General features: G+C 38.1%; 1 long non-coding RNA gene across 1 annotated transcript; it reads left to right on the forward strand.

The window, feature by feature from the left end:
* The first annotated feature begins 16,908 nt into the window (after positions 1-16,908).
* On the forward strand, positions 16,909-18,234 carry LOC306814551. The gene is made up of 2 exons (XR_013777203.1): positions 16,909-16,990; positions 18,079-18,234. It is a non-coding gene; the product is annotated as an uncharacterized lncRNA (long non-coding RNA).
* The last annotated feature ends 543 nt before the right edge of the window (positions 18,235-18,777 follow it).

Here is an 18,777-nt window from a genome sequence, read left to right on the forward strand (position 1 = left end):
CTCTCTTATGAAGGAGCTGGGTCTGTTCAGCCTTGAGAAGAGACAACTGAGAGGGGACCCCATCAGGGTCTGTCAGTGCCTGCAGGGAGGGTCAGAGCATGGACCAGGCTCTGCTCAGAGGTGCCAGACAATGGGACAAGAGACATGGGGCAGAGAGTGGTGCACAGGAAATTCCACCTGAACATGGGAAGAAATTCTTTACTGTGTGGGTGACCATGGACTGGAACAGATGGCCCAAAAATATTGTGGAGTTGCCCTCACTGGAGATATCCAAGCACCATCTGGACACAATCCTGTGCCATGTGCTCTGGGATGGCCCTGCCTGAACAGGGAGGTTGGGCCAGAGCACTGTGGGCCCCTCCAACCTGACTCATTCTGTGATTCTGTGATTCTGTGATTCTGTGAAGAGAAGATAACCTATTTCTTGACACCGGCCTATCAGATCAGTGTTCCACATCTTGGCATGCCAACTTGGAAATTTGTCTGAAAACCTCACTTTGGAAATCACCCTCCTTTTCTCTTCTGACCATCTGCCATTTTACCTGTGTTTACCATCTCATCCTGGTCCCTTTCCATGATCTGCTTGTTCTTTCATTTCCTCACCTCTCTCTTCCAGAATTTCGGCTCTCACATTGGTTCTTGTTTCCCTTGCCACATCCTCATTTCTCATTTTCTCCAATTTTTTTAAACCCAATTTAAAAAAGTTAAGAAAATCCCCAACAATCAAAAGCCATTGCTATCTGCTGCATACAATCCTCTGTAATGGGTAGATACCTCAAGTCAAACTTTCTTACTGACAAGCTACATGACAATAGAGATGATTGCAGTAAGTTAAATTCTAATGATTCAGATTTCAGACTGTGTTGACCTTTCTCTCACCCACCATTTTTAGGTCTGTCTCACTTGATAAAATTCCTACCAAGATTTTTTTAGAAGATGCTTTTGAAAGAATTAGAGCAGTCTATGCACCTTAGCAAGCAACAAGACACTAATCTAATCAAAGCACAAATCTCTGGCACGTTCCACGTAGCCAAAATCATCAGTGAGTGCTTGTGAGTGTGAAGTAGTTCTTGGTAAAACCAACACAGCTCAGCCTTCAGCACAGACTCAGCACAACAGATGAGTTGTCTCAATTTCTGCCCTGCAAGCACTCCTCTCAGCAGGAGGGTTTTCAGCATCACTAGAGACATAAAGCTCTCCCAAATCCTGCACAAAGGAACAACAGGATGTGGGAACCAGTCCTGCTTCAGTACCCAGCAAAGAAAAACAGCTTGCAGGATAATTTTACACACACTTGACAGATGTGAGGAGTGAAACACACACGTGTCTGTACTGTCAGATGCATGGGGTACCCTGGGTGATATGGAGAATCAGCACAGGGAAGAGAGTGAGTGAGAGGGAAGAATTAGCCCAGGGAAAGGAGTGAGTGATACTGAGAAGAGAAGCCAGCAACCAAGCTGGGAGCTAATCTGGGTCTGCTCTGTTTCTAGGTCATTTTACCAAGGCAGTCAAATGCTGCCTTTTACTGGAGGTAGACTGTGGGATGCTGTTCCAGCACAGTGATAGCTGAGTCTTAAAAATGAGGTTGGGTCAGATTAGATATTTTCTCTATTTCCTTAGAAAGGGAAGAAAGTAGCCATCTATATCATTAAAGTCAGTGTTCCAATAGCAAAACTAACTAATCCCACTTTCTGTTTTTCACATTTGACAACCTTGATTGTGTACAGGATTTCCTATTTTCTGAAGTGTCACGGGGCCTCAAATTGTGTTTTCTGAAACTGGATCATGATTTCTGAAACTTGAAGACAAACTGTTGGAGGTTCTGATTAAATATTGATTCTTGCATTCAACACTGTAAATGCCTGTTATAGAACACAGAACAAACAGATCTCCCTGTCATAGATTTAGATGTTTAATTTTGCAGCTAGCTAATTTGACTGGATAAAGTTGTTGCCCAGTATGTTATATATTTTGCTAGTTATGCTGCAACTCTGTGGTGTTAAATAACTCTCTTATTTATGACTAAATACCTCTCTTATTTACAACTATTTTCATTTTGGGTATCTGGATCAACAGGCTATTTTTGAAGTGTACACTTTCCACTCTCATTGCCAAAACTCAGAGCCTCTTGTACCAATAGAGTGTGCAGATTTTTTTCCTTCCAACTATGCTTGAAGGATATTAAATCCATTACCTTTTTTTCCCTCATCTTTTCATAAGCTTATATAAATTATATAATTTTTAGCTTCTACCATAGAATCTTCTCATCTCCCAATTACTCAGCTCCCACTTAACAAGTTGTCAAGTGATTACTCAAGCAGCAAAAGGCATGAGCCTATGGAATTGTAAATTATTTATTTATTATAGGTAGTTGAAAATTAGCCCAACCAGTCCTATGGAAAATAAAAACGAACTCCTTAATTATGAAAAATAAAAACGAACTCCTTAATTAGATGGACTGCTGAGCAATAATAAACAGAAAGTTTCAAGGCACTATGAAGACAAAAGTGTAATTGCAGAGGTGCTATTGCTGATTTTACTTGCCTGCTTTGAGAATTCCCAGATACCTGCTCCCTACCTGCCTTCCCTGACCCTGTGATGTCTGCAGGGTCACCAGCTTTTTGTATCCAGTCTGTTCTGATAGGAAGTGTAATATTTCAGTTTCTGTGCACTGATACCAGCCTTGAGGAGAGGGACTCTCAATGCAGGGAGGAAATGAGAAAGATGGGGTCGCCAGTTCCAGCCTGAGAGTACAGAATCATCTCCACATGACTGTATAACAGAACACTTACTGACTTCACAGGGGTGTTCTGACCTTCTTCAGAGATCCTACCAGACCTGTTAGTGGAATCCAATAAACCTTGCTTTTCAAGCAAGCCTTTTAATATTTTGGTTTATTTAAAGGGAAAAAAAAAAGGATGTCACTGTGGACTCCTAAGTATGATACAGTCTATACTCATGTGGTGCTCTTTTTAAAGTAGTACATCAGAAAAGCAAATTTAATTCCCTCTTCAGCTTAAAAAACCCACATCTACTATAAAGGATCTTTAAATGTAAACTTCAAGACTTGTGTTTAAATTTGGGCCAGTGAACAGCAGCAAATGCAACTTTTTGGAAGTAGTGGAAGTACAAAGCAGTAAAGATACAAAGGCTCATTCAGACTGAAATGTTTTGGCCAGTTATATTAATCCAATGACCAATGTATTTAAACAATGTGGAGTTAACACTATTCTTTGGTGCAAGACTAGTTACTACCTAGACATTTTCTTCTCTTATTTTTTCCTGCCTCTGTCAGGCTAGCAACCATTCACTCAAATCTGGCAAACGTTAGAAACCAATTCTCCCAATGAACTTGGCCAGCCTGTCTTTTGGAGAAAGGCAAATTCAGTTCCCACCTGGTGGCTTGGACTCATGCCCATGTATTGTTTAGCTGAGAATTGAGGGTCACAGGGGGGAAAGGCTACAAGCAGCAGGGGAAGAGGGAGGAAAAGGAATTCTTGCTGGTTCTCTTGCCCTAACACTTGGCATTACTCCATATGTCTGGAGTCAGCACTTTTTCATTTCTTGCTTTACATTGCCTTGGCTTCAAAAAAACCCAAAAACATAAATGGAAAGAGGTGTCCAATTAGAAAAGCTGATGAAACAGTGGACAAAGTGCATTTTTCTGGACAAAACAAAAATTGTGTGTTTGTCTTTGATAGATCAGCAAAAGAGATAGGAAAATAATTACACTTAACACACTCAATTGCATTTTAAAAGCTGAGGACTATCACTATTAGAAAAAATTGCATACTGTAGAGCATATGAGACTTAATAGGACTTTAGAATGACTGATCATTTCCCATTAGGCACCCCTCAAAAGGCAGAAAAGAGTATTAGTTTATCTAGACACTACTGTAATTATTGAACACAACACAGCTCTTACCTCAATTACTTCCTTTGTCACAACATTTTTTCGTACATAAGTCATTGAAGTATTCAAAACAAATTGGAAGTTTTTAGTCTTTATTATTTGAAATAAAGCTCACATACACTTTTGTCAAGATTTCCTAGGCTACATATTCAGTTTTATCTCCTCTGACTCAAACCAAGTCAAGTTCTACTCATCCCCTTCAGGAGTAAAAATGGATGAAAGTGTCAAATGAATTAAGTAACAGTTTTCACCCAGCAGATACTAAGGGTATGGGAGGACACTGGAAGTTATGGATTGTAGCCCTGACGTGCATAGTTCAGTTTAAAAAGTACTGTCAGTTTTTATTCTGATAAGATTCATCTGTGAAAGACCCAGACTGACAGTAGCAGATAAAAATTTTAATGGAACAATATTTATAGCTGATTTAGAATTAACTGTAATGGATCATCACAAAGTAATGCCTAACTGGCTTGTGTTCTCTCTGACAAATATACCCACAAGTGTAATCGTATTAGGGAAGGTTTGCATTAATTTTAAAAGAAAACCATGCTTTATGCTTGAAATGGCATAGCTAGCAGCATTATTCCATGATTTTGATAACACTTTCATTTGAATAACAATCTCTGCTCTGAATTAACAATACCTAGATATGATACATCTACAAAACCAGATGAAAATTTCTCTGTACCATTTTAGAAATGTCTATATAAAACAAAATGTATATAGAATTATGTAAAACTTAATGTTCAAAATTATGAACAATGGCCAAGGAACAGTCTTCTTGGAAGGCACTGGAGTATGCTGGAACATGGGAATCCCAGAATTTCTGGTGCAAATCATGAAACATGGAAAGAGGGCAAGCAGTCCAGCATCCTGTCATCTCTCTCCAGCACCTTCTACCACTGTCCATGAATTTCAGATGACCCCACTTAGAATGAAATTGTCTTGTAATATCTGTTTTTGTCTGTGTCTTTAAGCCACCATTCTATTCTGCAATAGTTTAAGATAAGACCAACTGTGATTTTCACTGGATTATCTAGTTTTCTTTGTAACAGGGTTTAAGTAAATCACTCAATGGACTATTGGTTTCAGAAGCAGAAATCATTTCACTCTCCACGTCTAATTGCTTGGGTACCAGAGGATCTGGCAAACTTTCCTAAGACCAAAGTTCCAGGATGATGAAACAGTCCCAAAACCCCTGACTATCTTTAGTGTTGGATATCTGTATACTCAAGAAACAAACCAACTACACCTGTAAAAAGGTCTTACAACATAAAGGAAATCAAAACCCCCAAGATGAGTGCAATACATTTATGCAGGAGTTGGTGAATTAGAACTCCAGGAGGAAAGAGCAGAGGATGGGGTGTCAGTGTAGACTTTGTAGACTTCTGCAATTGATATTGGCAAGCTTGTATCTGCATATTACAGATTCAAAGTTCAATTGCAAATATATGCAGTTTGATATTGCAGAAGTGCACAACACACAAAGGATGTTGCAGGCTATATTTTGCCCTTAGTAGAAGAGGAATAAACAGGTTAAAACACTGAAAGATGCTACGGGCTAAGCATTGATTTTACCAGTCTCTACAGGCATCCCTGTGTGGTTTACTTTGTGCAATGGGCACCAATCTAGCCCTAGATTGCCATTTCATAATGCCTCCAGGCCAATCAGAGGATAAGCAGCAGAATCCATTAGTCCCGTGACAAACATCATGACAAGATGACAAGAGCAAAATACACACATAACAAAACTATATCTGCCAAAAAAAAAAAAAAAAAAAAAAAAAAAAAAAAGACAGAGAGAATTCAGAACTGATCTGTCATAATCACCTAAATTAGAAATAACATCACTTATAAACAGTATTGTTAAATACAGTCCCTCGTAGATCATTAAAAATAATTTTATTTCAATCACCCTACTAAGAAGTAATGGATTTACAAAGGCACTCCCATGAATAATGAAAAACACAAAGCTAATTGTATGGGATTAAATTGGGATTAAGGATGATCTTGTGCAATTCATAGAAAAGTTTACAGAAAACTGCATATTTTGTGATTTAGGGAAGTTATTAGTTTCCTTTTAGTTTATACAACCATTAACTACAAGAGCAGATTAAAGATTCAAGAGCTTTCATGTGAGATTTTGAACATCACAAGTTTAAGTTACACAGTAAACTGAAAGCATTTTTAACGACCTTTGAAAAGGGTTGCTACTAGTTTATACCATAAACCACAAAAGCATCACAAAAAATTATTCCAAATTAATTTGTGCTTTAAAAGCCCAGCAAAGATTTAAGAGAAAACCTTCACTAACAGAATCAAAAGTGTGTGAGTTAATTTAAAAATTAAATGTTGTAGCGTCTCTGCTGGATAAAGTTATATGTTTCATGAACAGATGGGTGAACTCAACCACAGAGGAGTTCAGCAACATGTTTTAAACCACATAGGAAGCTACTGGCAGAATTCAGGACTGAATTTCAAAGTATTGTTCCTCAGTGATCTGTTCTGGTATCATATTTTTAGTCAGAATCTCTCTACTCCCAAACTGTTAATAATGAGTTAATCAACAATTTCTGTTGCTTAATTCATTCAAAAATATTTTGCAGGGAAGAAAATGTAATAGGAAAATTTGGGAAGAGCACAGCTACATAGGCAGCTTCCATAGAGCAGCTGAGGAGGAAAAAAAGTAACAATTAAGGAAAAGAATTAGGGAACTGATAGTCATTCCATCTATTTAAATATACAAAAGCAAGAGATCTCTTGATTGTAGCACATCCAGGGGCTACTGAATAATTACAAGTGAACTTGTGTTGACTTCTTCAGAAATCTTCTGAAAATTTCCTTCAGGAAAAAAGTCTGTAAGCAGGAGGTTTTTTTTTTCTTTTCAAGCATAAGTACCCATAATCCACATGACACCATTCTGAGTTATGAAATAACTGAAGAAAAACAGATCCCTGTCTTATCAGAAATACTCATCACTGGCATTTCAGCTAGGCTAATGCAACAGTGTAACAGACTATCTTTATAAGTAAGAATCTGGGACACCAAAAAAACCCCCATCCTTTTAACAGCTCATTTTCCAATAATTATTCTCTCCATTTTGAGTCCATTTGAATGATCATGAAGAATTTTTTTGTTTTGTTTCAGCAAATACGCTAGATGTAAAAATTACACTTGACTCCAAGTTTTGGAGGAACCAGTGCATTTATAATGACCCAAAGGTGCACGTATTTACACATGGAACAGCATCTTGTATTTGATGGGATTGCACAGGATGCGATTGGGTGGGGAATTTGTTGTGTCATGACTTTTCCTCATCGCAGGAAGAACAGATTTCATTTCTGTGAGCATGAACACTTTTAAATTTAACTTTTCCTCTTCCCTTTTCTTGCTTTCAGCTCTCAACACCATCTGGAGAAAGGGATGGAAGCCCCTGGCAACTCCTTACTGAAGACAGAGGGTGACTAGAGGCTATGCAAGAAGGGAAAATGCTGCATTAAATTAAAAATGCCTCTTGTTATGCAACAGGGAGATCGCTCAAGAGCTGGCACACGTAGAATTAACTAAGGAGTATTCAAAATATCACCATTTTTCATTCCCAGTGCAAGGCATGTATTTTGACCTTGTCATTTCCAGAGTAAGCACGTGTCAGTATCTGTGTATGAAAATTCAGAAACATAACACTCCACTGCACACACTTCTTCCCCTGGGGAGACAGTGAGCGAACAAACACATGCCAGATGGTAGTTGCATTGCTCAGTGCACTACTGGAAGGCACTCAGTTATTGCAGAGACAAACACAACACACAGCAAAAGCAGAAAGTGTCCACAGAGCAGCCCCTTTTTGGTGCTGTGTGTTCCTACACCCCTTAGCACAGTGGATTCCTGGTCCACAGCACAGTCCATGCATATTTGCAATGGACAGTAGCGTATCCTACATTTTATGTGGTTGATAAAATTGCTGACAGGTGGAGAAAAAAGCACCATGAATAAGAAAAAAAGCTCTTATTCATCAGGCATTTAATCCCATTACAACATAATGGTAGGAAAAAGACCACGAACATACAAATAAATATCTTAACACTTCTCAGAAGTTAAGAATATTATTAGGTTCAAAGGGTGACACTGCCAGCCCTCAATTTAGGGAACTTAAATGAAACCTGTAAATCTGGATATCATTTTCTCAATTCAGTCATAAATATTCATAATATGGTTTTTTAAGGAAGATTTCGTAACATTTAAAAGAGTTGATAATTCCCACTGCAGTAGAAAAATTTACTTTGAGAATTGTACTGAAGGCCAGTGGGTTTGCCATCCTTTAAAAATCAACAGTAGAAAATAGTCAGGTGGTAACATGTTATTCAAATTTATGCTATGCAATTTCACATAGATTTTGCAGGATGGTTTGAAGGGAGGGGAAAACAGTGTCTTCCTTCTGTTGCTTGTGCTTATTGAAAGACTTTGTCAAGGTAAGGTGACTCCAAACAGCCACTCAAAATAGCTAAGACTTTGCACCTAAAATAGTTGTGGATGCTGCCTCTGGAGCAGGGAGACCAGAATAAGCCTGACTGTGAGGTACATCCCACAATTCAAGTGCCAGGTGGGTACTTGGGTTTCAGAAATTGTGTCTGGTTCTGGATCCACAAGGCCATTATTCTCAGCAGCACTTAACTTTAAAATGTGCAATTATTTTTTATCTCTTAGAATATCCACACAAATATGAGTGAATGATGTCAAAACAGTGACAATTTGCTTTGATATGCCAGCTGAACTCTGCTTGCTTTTGCACAACAGCAGAAACAAAAATGTCAATAAAGGGAGGAATGTTAGGATGGACAATAGTGAAAGAGTAATTTCTTTACTTCTGGGAATCTGATTTTTGAATCTGAATAGTAATTTTGTTCTAAGCACATAATTATTATCAGTTATTTGTGGGCACCTTCACAGCTGATACAAAAAGGGCATGTTATTCAGGACTTTACACAGCAACTAATTATAAATACATTAAGCTTACAGTGAGTTGAAAGACCAGAAAGTCAACAGTTGTACCTGTAATTAGAAATTAAGTGTTTTTATTAAAGGACATTCAGCCTTGGACAGCACTAATGAGTGGATGAGCTGAGCAAGTTTATAGAGGACAGGTGCATCCACAGACATCTATCAGGTGTTTCTCTGCACCTGGGTATTTTCAATATGGGAAAAAGCACCTTCAAAGCTCAAGTTCAGAGGCCTGGATTTAGAATTTATGTATTAATACTTAAATACTTTCTCCAACTCTAGGATGCATGTATAAATTTAGAAGACATAGACATAGAATAAAAATCAGATTATTAAAAAACATATTATTATTATTATAATAAAATGTATATTATAAAGTTTATTATTATAAAGTTAGCCATTGGCCCATGAGGCACTGTTTCACTTTTCTACACAATAGTGCAACAATGGCTGCATTTGTTTTGTATCTTTTAATGTTACTGGAATAAAATAGGGCATTTTCCCAAAATTTCTACTCTTCCTTTCCCCAAATAAATAATCCACAGAACTCCTGACACTCTGCATGGTTTATAAAACAACAACAGCAAGCACAGTCAATTTTGTTACAAAGAAGAGATGGATTTTTTACAGTACCAGACTAGCTGATGTCACTATCAGCAAGGTAACTGGGAGTTCAAATTTTAAAAATGAACTAGAATTTATTTCTCAGCTATGCACTTCAAAAGCATTTGTTTATAATGAGCTCCATAGTAGTCTGGAGATGAAAGATGATGACTTATTAGAAGAGATTGTTTATCTGAACATTACCACAGACAAATATTTGATGGAAGTGTCAACTCAATACTCAGGGATTCACTTTCTTCTCTGGCATGTCAGGGAAGCAGAAGACTATCTACAGGTTTTGAAGCTTTGACAACATGTTGGCAGCTTAGCAGTCTATTGGAAAGTTAAAGATAAAAGCTTATATTTAGAATTCATGGCTAGCAATATATAGAGAGAATGTCTTTGAAATGGCAGCCACTTCTAACACACGCATTTCAGAGAACTATTTCTCTGCTTACCCAGCTATCTGTCAGAGCCAATGTTAGAATGAGGAAGCCTTATGCAAACACTAGTCAATATTTCCCCCAGAATTTAATAAAATAATGCTTGCTGTTTCACTCTAAAAATTTTGCCTTTTTTATTGTGATAGAGGTCAGTTCCTATGAACTTTATGTGGAAATGAGAGTTTAAAAAATTATTTACTGTTGATGTCATCATTTAGCCCTTTAACTTAATATAGCAAGATTTTACTAAAAGCTCAGAAAAAAAATAGCATGTCTGCTTCATATGGAATCTACAGAAAGAAAAGGTTTTTTATTTTTAGTCTGCTGCATACAGAGAAAAATCTGCTTCCTGGAGATCAACTTTACCTTGCTGCCAATATCCAAACTGAGAAATTCTGGGGCCATGGATAATTTGAGTCAGGTGCTCACTAGTATTTGTAGGGGGTATCTCTAACCTCACAGTACACTGGCTTTAACAAGTGTCTGGCACAGGAATTTCACAAAGGTGTAGAAGGAATTGCTTGTCCCATGCACAAGAAATTAGCTACATGTAGGCAGAACCTGCCTCTGGAGCACCCAGTCTGTCTTGCTGACTACACTGAGGCAGAACTACCCCAAAGGAGGACAAAAACATCAGCCTGTCAGGTAAAGGAGGTCAAACACATGGAAAAGTGGCCTATGTCTCCCCTGGAAAATATCTAGGAATCCACCAAGGGAAAGGCTGCACAATGGCTGTGGGACTGTGGGAGTGCAGGATGCAGCTGCTGTGTTTCCACCCTGCTCTCACACAACCAGAAATCAGAGTCTGGAAGGGCACTCAGCCATCACCTGGCCTGTGCTGTACCAAGAGGCAGAAGTGCCTGTGCTTCCCCACTTCCCCTTCCACTGCTCACACTTTGTGTTACTCTGGGGTGGTGGTACTTTAATACTGGTGCTTCTTCATTGTTGGAGCTTTCTCCTCTGTGTTTTTATGAAAATATATACAGTTAGGACTGTCACATTCTAGAACTGAGACATTTTTGTGAAACCTCATTACTTTTCAGAAAGATTTAATATATTAATGTAGAGGAAAATTGAGGTATTTTATGAGTACTCCTAAAGGGAAAATTATTTCTCTCACCTTAATTCAGAAACAGTGCTCTTATATCTTTATGTAAATTAGCTGAGTGAAATTGGGTTTTAGAAAGATTATTCCTTATGCTGACCAAATATTACACTTTTTTGTGACTCCATAGAATTATTTAATTCAGTGATCTACATAGGGAAAAGAAAATTTTTTAAAAGTCATACAAAAATGTGGAAACTATACTTAATTTTTCTCATTGTCCCTTTTTTCACGGGGCATAAAATAAATTGCTTATGAAATTAATGCAAATGTTCCATGCAAATATCAAACATCATGAAAGAAGATCTCAAATTCATTGAACTATCTGTATTACTGACTACACTGAGGCAGAACTACCCCAAAGAAGGATAAAAACAAAAGTCTGTCAGGTAAAGGAGGTCTAACATGGAAAAGTTACTTACCATCATCTAAAGTTTAATTAACTCATTTTTATTAATTTATTATTTGTGTTTTGGACAGGAATCTTTCTCCTGTGGCTAATTTATACCTGAGAAACTGCATATTTGTGGCATGGGGACAGGACATCTTAGAGGAATTTGTTTTATTAAACAACAATTAAAAAAAGAGAAGAAAGGCGGCAAGAAGAGAATCCCGTGGGGAAGGTGTCACAGAGAAGAGGGATGAGAAAACTTTGATTTCTAAGGTGATCCTGATGATCAGTTGATGCCTCACAGATACTGGATCCTGTTTACTCATTATTAAACCAGTTGATCTTGTGCCACTGGTTGAAATCAATGGCAATCATTGGAGCACTGGGATAAGCGCAGTAGTGAACCCTGACCACCCACTCCTGTCCTTCCAGGCTGACTTAGCAATAGACATAAAAGTCAGTAGTTCTAATTTGGTTTTGTGGAAAAAGCCTTAAAAAGTCTCTTAATGTTGAAATATGTAGAGTTGATTGGATTATTTCTGTGAAATGCTATCATAATCCAAAATGCCTTCTGAAGAATGATTTTTAAATGGTACCCACTTCATAACTGGCATCACTCTAGCAAGCTATTACTCTTGTACACTGATAGAGCAGTAAGGTTTTAAACTCAACTTCTCCTTCTGTGAGACTGCAGATGTGATTGAAGCCTTCAACTAGGATTTAAAATTTCCTGCCTTTATGGACAGATTACCCTTTGTCTGCTAATGTTTGTGAGCAGACACCACTCATCTACTTTTTTATTCATTATAGAAAACAAATGAAAGTTTCTCCCCAGCCTCTAGCCCCTTACCTTTTCCCCTCTTTCTCAGGATTTAGCATATTAGAGACAGAATTGGAAGCAACAGATCATGCTGATTAATCACCACCCAGAAATATGTGGAAAAAGAATTGTTCAATATCAGTGTTCAATGGCAGCTTCATAGCTGAAGTTCCTCACACCAGAATCTGAATGGACTCAAGGGAGAAATCTAGGCACTATCAGAGTTTATGGCAATGTTTTACTAAGGTCAATGTTACCCATAAAGAAGGTAAAGAAAATAAAAGCATATTTTTCTCTTGGTGCCTCAGGAAACAACTTGCTGTTTGTAAAGAATTTTGCAGGAATTTGAAAAGCTTTATCAAAAACCAAAATTTTGCTCAAAATTCCAAACAGTTTGACATAGTGACAAATTCATATATTTTAAACTTTCATGACTGAGGGCTCCTGTTCTTCCAAAAGAACAATTGTATTTGTTCAAATCAAAGCCATCCATAGTCCAGTAACCAACTTCCAGTTTGTCCCAAATCATCTTTTCATGATCACTTATGAGTCCATAGACCTCTACCTCTCACAATTTAAAAAAGTTCTTGTCTGCTTGCCATGTATGACTACCCCTCTGTAACTTGTTCATGCATATTGTTCCTCTCTAAATCTTTCCCTCTTCTGTGATATTTTTTTCTAAGTTGCCAAGATCAAAATTCCACACTTTGTTAAAGGTTCAAACATACCATGAAAAAATACCAGTAAAATTAGATTTTCTGGTTTTTTTCCCTTATCATTTATTGCATTTTCAGGTGTTGCAGGGCAGTTAAGTCTTACTAGTAATCAGTTCCTGCTTCTGCAGAACACCTGTAATTTAAAAAAATATTCCTAAATATTAATATTAATTAATTTTCTGTTGTTTTTAAGGTGTTATTAAGATATTTTCCTTTCATTAATTATTTTGCATTCATGTACATAGAATTTCCACTGTCATTTAGTCATTCAATCAGTTAAAAATGAGAACCTATTTACAGACTGTAAGAAAAATAAGTAGGAAAACAATTTTGCTAAAACATTAAGTTTATTCTCATAGCAAACCAGAAGTTTGAAGGTTCTGCATAGCAAGTGGCAATTTTTGCCTCTTGGGAAAATTTCAACATTTGGATGAAATGTAATTTTTCATTATCCAGATAAATCGTGTAATATGCTACACTGACATGCTGTAGGATATTTGTGTAGAGAAAAATTGCTCTGTTTCCTCTCCAGGCATGTCATCCACTGGGCTCCATCTCAAAGCTGCCTTTTTCTTCTTTGAGGCCTTATCTAGGAAAAACCACAGACAAATATGGGCTCCAAATGAGATAAACCACCATCAACTATAAAACTCAGAGAAATTCAGCTCTGGTCCCAGGAAGGCTGTACCAGCTGTGAAGAGCTCAGCTGTGACAGGCCCCAGTGAGGATGGCTTTGCAGAGCACCTGTAAGCATTTAGGGAAGCTCTGCTGTGCCAGCTGGAGCTTCACACACCAGTGGTAGCTGCAGCAGACCCTGGAGAATACCATGTGTCACTGTGCAGTGACAACGAGGCTGGCATCACTGAATAATCTCAGAGATCCTTTTTCTGGGAAGCACATTGAGAAAACATCATCTGTGTGCATAGAAACACAGAAAATAACAGTGCTTTGTCCAAGTGAGAAGGTCCTTCTGCTGCTTCCAGGACATCTTACCTGAGTGCTTACTTTTAAAAGAAATCACTTCTAAATTATTAGAACAAACAATGGATCTAAAAAGCGATAAATGTGTATTCTCATGTCTTATGTATTTGCATCTATATCTTGGCTCTGCACATGTGCAAGTGTTGAAATATGATGCCCACATATTAATAACGTGTAGCTGCAAAAAATTTACACCTCCATGATCTTCATGTAAATCAGAATATACTGATATTAATGAAAATAGTGCAAATGTAAACATTGGAAAAATCAAATGCAGCAGACTTAAAGGGTAATTTGCTTACTGACTATAGGAAAACATCCAAGTGCTCAGTGTTGACACAGGGCTTGTATATCTGGCTTAGTTCTGCAGCCTTGCAGGGCAGCATTTCAATGTTGTTGAGCTTACTGGTCTGTAGAGCTGCAAAAGTCTGGAGGGAATGCAGAAATGTAATTTTTGTGGCAAACTATCAAGAAACGATTTAGAAATTATCAAGAAACTGCCATTAATTGCTGACATACTGACACTGACAGCTAATGTAGCATTAGTTCAAGATGAGAAGATGCAAACTCAAAAGAAGCCCCTTGATGAAAAGTCCTAATTTGCTGAGATTTGAATAACTGCAAAGCCAGTGAAAGAGCATTCATTTATTGCAGAGACCATTTTTAAAATTCCATATGAATTTGTTTCATACCCATTCCAACTATGGAGTTTTTTTCTTTATTGAGAAAAAAGCCTTAATACTTTGGATAATGGAGGAAAGCAATATGGATATGCAAGTATATAACATCATATTCTCTAAATGGTTCTATGAAAGCATTTCTGACTGACACAGTAAAAATTCACCCACACAATAGCTCAAAAATTTACTAGTCCCTGTCCCAATCAGATATAGCCTCAACTAAGATTCTCATATACCTTAAGCTGCACAAATTAGGTTACTATTGCAGCAAAGGGAAAAGCAATTTAAGAATTGAGAAGTATCTTCTCTTTAGTCTTAAGTTAAAGGATCTTGGAGAAAAGCTCAATGCATCCCTAGGCAGGTTCTCTCCATTGCAAATTTAGAGCCCAAAGCTGCGTCCCAGAGCAACCAGGTAGAGCAGGGCAGGGAGAGCTTGCCCCTGACTTTTGAATTTGCTGTGCAGAGTGGTTGGTGCAGAGTAAATCCAGCCCATCCCTGATCTCATTTAATTCATGTTAGGCAAAGTCTCACTGGGAATGATCAGGGATCTAACACACAGTGTTCAGACACTGTTTAGCACCTCTGGTGGATGTTGTGGCATTGCGTACACAAATACCTATTGTAAGGGGGGGGTTAAAGTGAGATACATTTTAAGAATAACATGATTAACTAGGTACCTAGGAAATTCTTGCAATTTTTCTTCTGGTAACAAGAAAGGATATAAGTACTTTTCAAAAGTCTCCATCTATACTTTAAAATATGAATAACAATTGTTCAGCCCTGTCTTGGTTTGATTTAGGTTTGCCAATTTTAATATACTCAATTTCTCTTTGAGATAGGATTTAGGAGCAAAAACAAGGCTAAAACTTAAAAGGGTATAAATAATAAATTTATTAATAAGACAGAAAAGACAAGAAATTCAGAATAAGATTTCCAGATCACTCCCTCCTTCCCCCCCACCTTCCATATTTCTTAACAACAACATACAGACACACTTCAGTCAGTCTTTCACTTAATAATTTCAGTTCACTCTAGAGAGAGAAGCTCTTTCTTGCTTTAGCCATAGACACTCTTTCTTCACTTTCACAATTTGCATCCACCTCAGAAAATCTGCAAATAGTGGAACTCCTCCCATCTTCACAGTCCTTCCAGAGCTTTGTTATGGGTTATGGTCAAAGATATGGATATTATTTTTAAGGGCAAGCTGTTCAAAAAGGCAAAAGTTCTCTTTTATCTCTTTTCCCCATCAAATGCCTCTGTTCATCTTTCCAGCCTCCAGAACAGAGACCCCCAGTCCCTTAGGGCAAAGGATCTTTTTCTCAAACACTTCAGTCCCTCCAAGTAGTTCTCCACTATTTAAAGGAGTTTTCAGTGTGGCCCAGTCCCCCATAGCTTATAAGAAAGGTTCTTTTCAGCCAATCCTTTCACAGCATCTCCTCAATCTCTTTCCCATCTGGAAACTTGGCTCCCACTTGACTAACTTTAGTGTGCTTTCTGCTTTATTCCTCTCATTCACGGGAGGTCAGGAGATCTTATCGAAGCATCGGAAGGGTTGAAATTGCACACAGGTGAAGGGAGCCGGGCAGGGCCAGGCTGGAGCCGCGCCAAGGATTTCCAGGCCCCACAGGCTGCGTGGGGAGACTCGGCCGGGCTCTGTTCCAGCTGTGTTTTTCTCAAGATGCGTGGGCAGCTGGGGGGAACCAGGATCTTATCAAAGGTTTTTGTTTCCCCTGGCCATCAGGGCCCCTAGTTGAACACAGGGGGGTCTCGGTGGCTCCCCAGCCCTGCCCGGCCATGGGGAGAAGGGCCGGGCCAGGCCCAACCGCACCGCTTCGGAGGCCGGAAGACAAAAGACAGAGTATTACTTTACTGATGTGATTAAAGAAAGCAAAGTAACTTTATAATTGGTTACCCAGGCTGTCAATTATTAAATCAACTTTCCGATTGGTCCCTGCGGCTCACAGAAAACAGTTCTCATAGAGGAAACAGCCCCTGTGTGTCTGTGCTCTGTGCTCCTCATCCTTTCATGCAAAACCAGCACAAGTCCTTTGTTTTTGTCATTCAAAAATGCAGAAACCTTTTGTTTTTGTCATGCAAAAATGCAGAAACCACTCTGGTTACACCAAAAAGTTTGTCAGGAGATGTCAGGAAATCAGAAAAAGCAGGAAGAAATTAAGAAAATATATCTTAAAAGAGTGACTGTTGGATTTACAAGTGCCATAAAATGGCTTTCCTTTCCAGCCTGGGGTAGATTGCAGGAAGGGTGAAGTCATCCACCCCACGGTCAAGTGAAGACACTCAGACTTCAGAGTATTAACCATGATTTCTTCCAAAACTCAGGTTTTCACCAATCATTTGGGCTCTGGATTTCTATATAGACACTAACAATATAACTAGAGCTTCCATTCATCAGAGAATGCAAATTCAAGTGTTTCCTTTAGATTCAATAGGAGAATACTCTTTTGGATCAGCTGCCATTCTGGTCTGACATTCAGAGCAGACACAAGTGCATATACCAAAACAACTAATTAAATCAAATGCATCCATATGAAATTTACAGCCTCCTACACAATTGAGTCTAAGAAAAATGTGAAGACCACAGGAGAATTTTAGGTTAAAGAATTATATGCTATTTAATATCTTTATGAAGTAATTACTTGGATGCTTTAAAAATTATTAGGTAGTTTTAAAATAAACTTCAAAACCTGGACTAGAGGTTGAGAAGACCTGTATTATATCAGTTACATACTCAAGGACTTTCATGTCATGCAGAGTATAATGCCATGTGAATCTAACATGATGTTGCTTTATTTTTTGAAAAACTCATCTTCTAGGGTTTGGTTTTGCAAAATGAAGTTGAACACTACAGTAAAGAATCAGAAATTTTTACCAAATGAACACAGTTCATACAGTATTCATAAAGCTTTTATCTGATAATACAGACTGGAAGCAAGGAGGTAGAATTTTTTGTTCCATGATTCATAAAGCAAGTCTGCATTGCAGATGACTGAACAGTGAAAACTAGAACAAATGCACCTGTGTGAACTTCCAGCTACCCCACTTCTGATTGCAAGACTATTGTTGGACTAGCTCAGATGTCTCTGTGCCACACAGCATTGTGCACTAGGGGCCTACCAGGAACTCCAATCACCTTTCTAGAGCAAGTATAATATCACCTTTTCACTCCCAACAAAGACTGCTGTTTCTCAATCATTGTTCAGAATAAGATAGTCTGCAGTGTTGAAAAGCAACCTAGTGCTTTAAAGCAACCTGGTGCATTGAAGAAATTATTCTTGAAAGGCTGTATATCTTACTTGCAGTTTGGTTTGTTATTATGAAAAGTTTGCTATTAGCGTTTTCCATATTAAATGGAGAACTTTGTCTTTTTTTTTTTCCTCTCTATTTTTTTTTTTAATTCACTTTTGAAGGTTTTGATCAGCTTTGTACAAACAACTCCTCCAGAATATGTTTGAAAGAAATTTTCTCTTCACTAGATCTGAAAGAAATCTGTCTCCGATAAGCAAATGGAAGGAAGGAAGAAGAAAATTTTAGGGCAAGTAATGAACAAATATTGTTAAATGCAATAGAGGCTATGTGCTGAATTATAGTAGTGAGTCATGTTTCAGTGTCATGGCCAAGGTTGCTTTATTGATCTGTCCCTTTTCTACCAGTAAGCAGACTCCAGCTGGAACTTTTCAAAGCAATCCGAACGTGAACATGTACTTTTAATTTCAAACAAACTGGGTGCCCAAATAACTTAGACTTCTTTGAAAACTACAGCCTGACTAAGCTGACATATTTTCTTGAGGACTGTATGAATCGTCTTTGTCTGAGGAGAAGCTCAGAAAGAATTTGTGAGTAGCTAAGGCATCAAGAATCTCTCTATCCCTGGGAGCAGCTGGTGCATAGGAAGGATGCACAGGTTTAACCTTCCCCCAGCCACTGCACAAATTTCATGACAGGAGTCTCCAGTCATGCTCAGAGGAAGGCAAGCTGATTACTGGCAAAGCTGAGCTTTCGTATCCCCATACAATTTCATTGCAGTGGGAAATATTTATAGTGAATCTGCCACCCCGGCCCAAGCACATCTTGGGTAATACAGAATAAAGCCCTCCTTTGCTAGGCAG

This window comes from Erithacus rubecula (genome assembly GCF_903797595.1).
Source record: "Erithacus rubecula genome assembly, chromosome: Z".
NCBI classification, from domain to species: Eukaryota; Metazoa; Chordata; class Aves; order Passeriformes; family Muscicapidae; genus Erithacus; species Erithacus rubecula.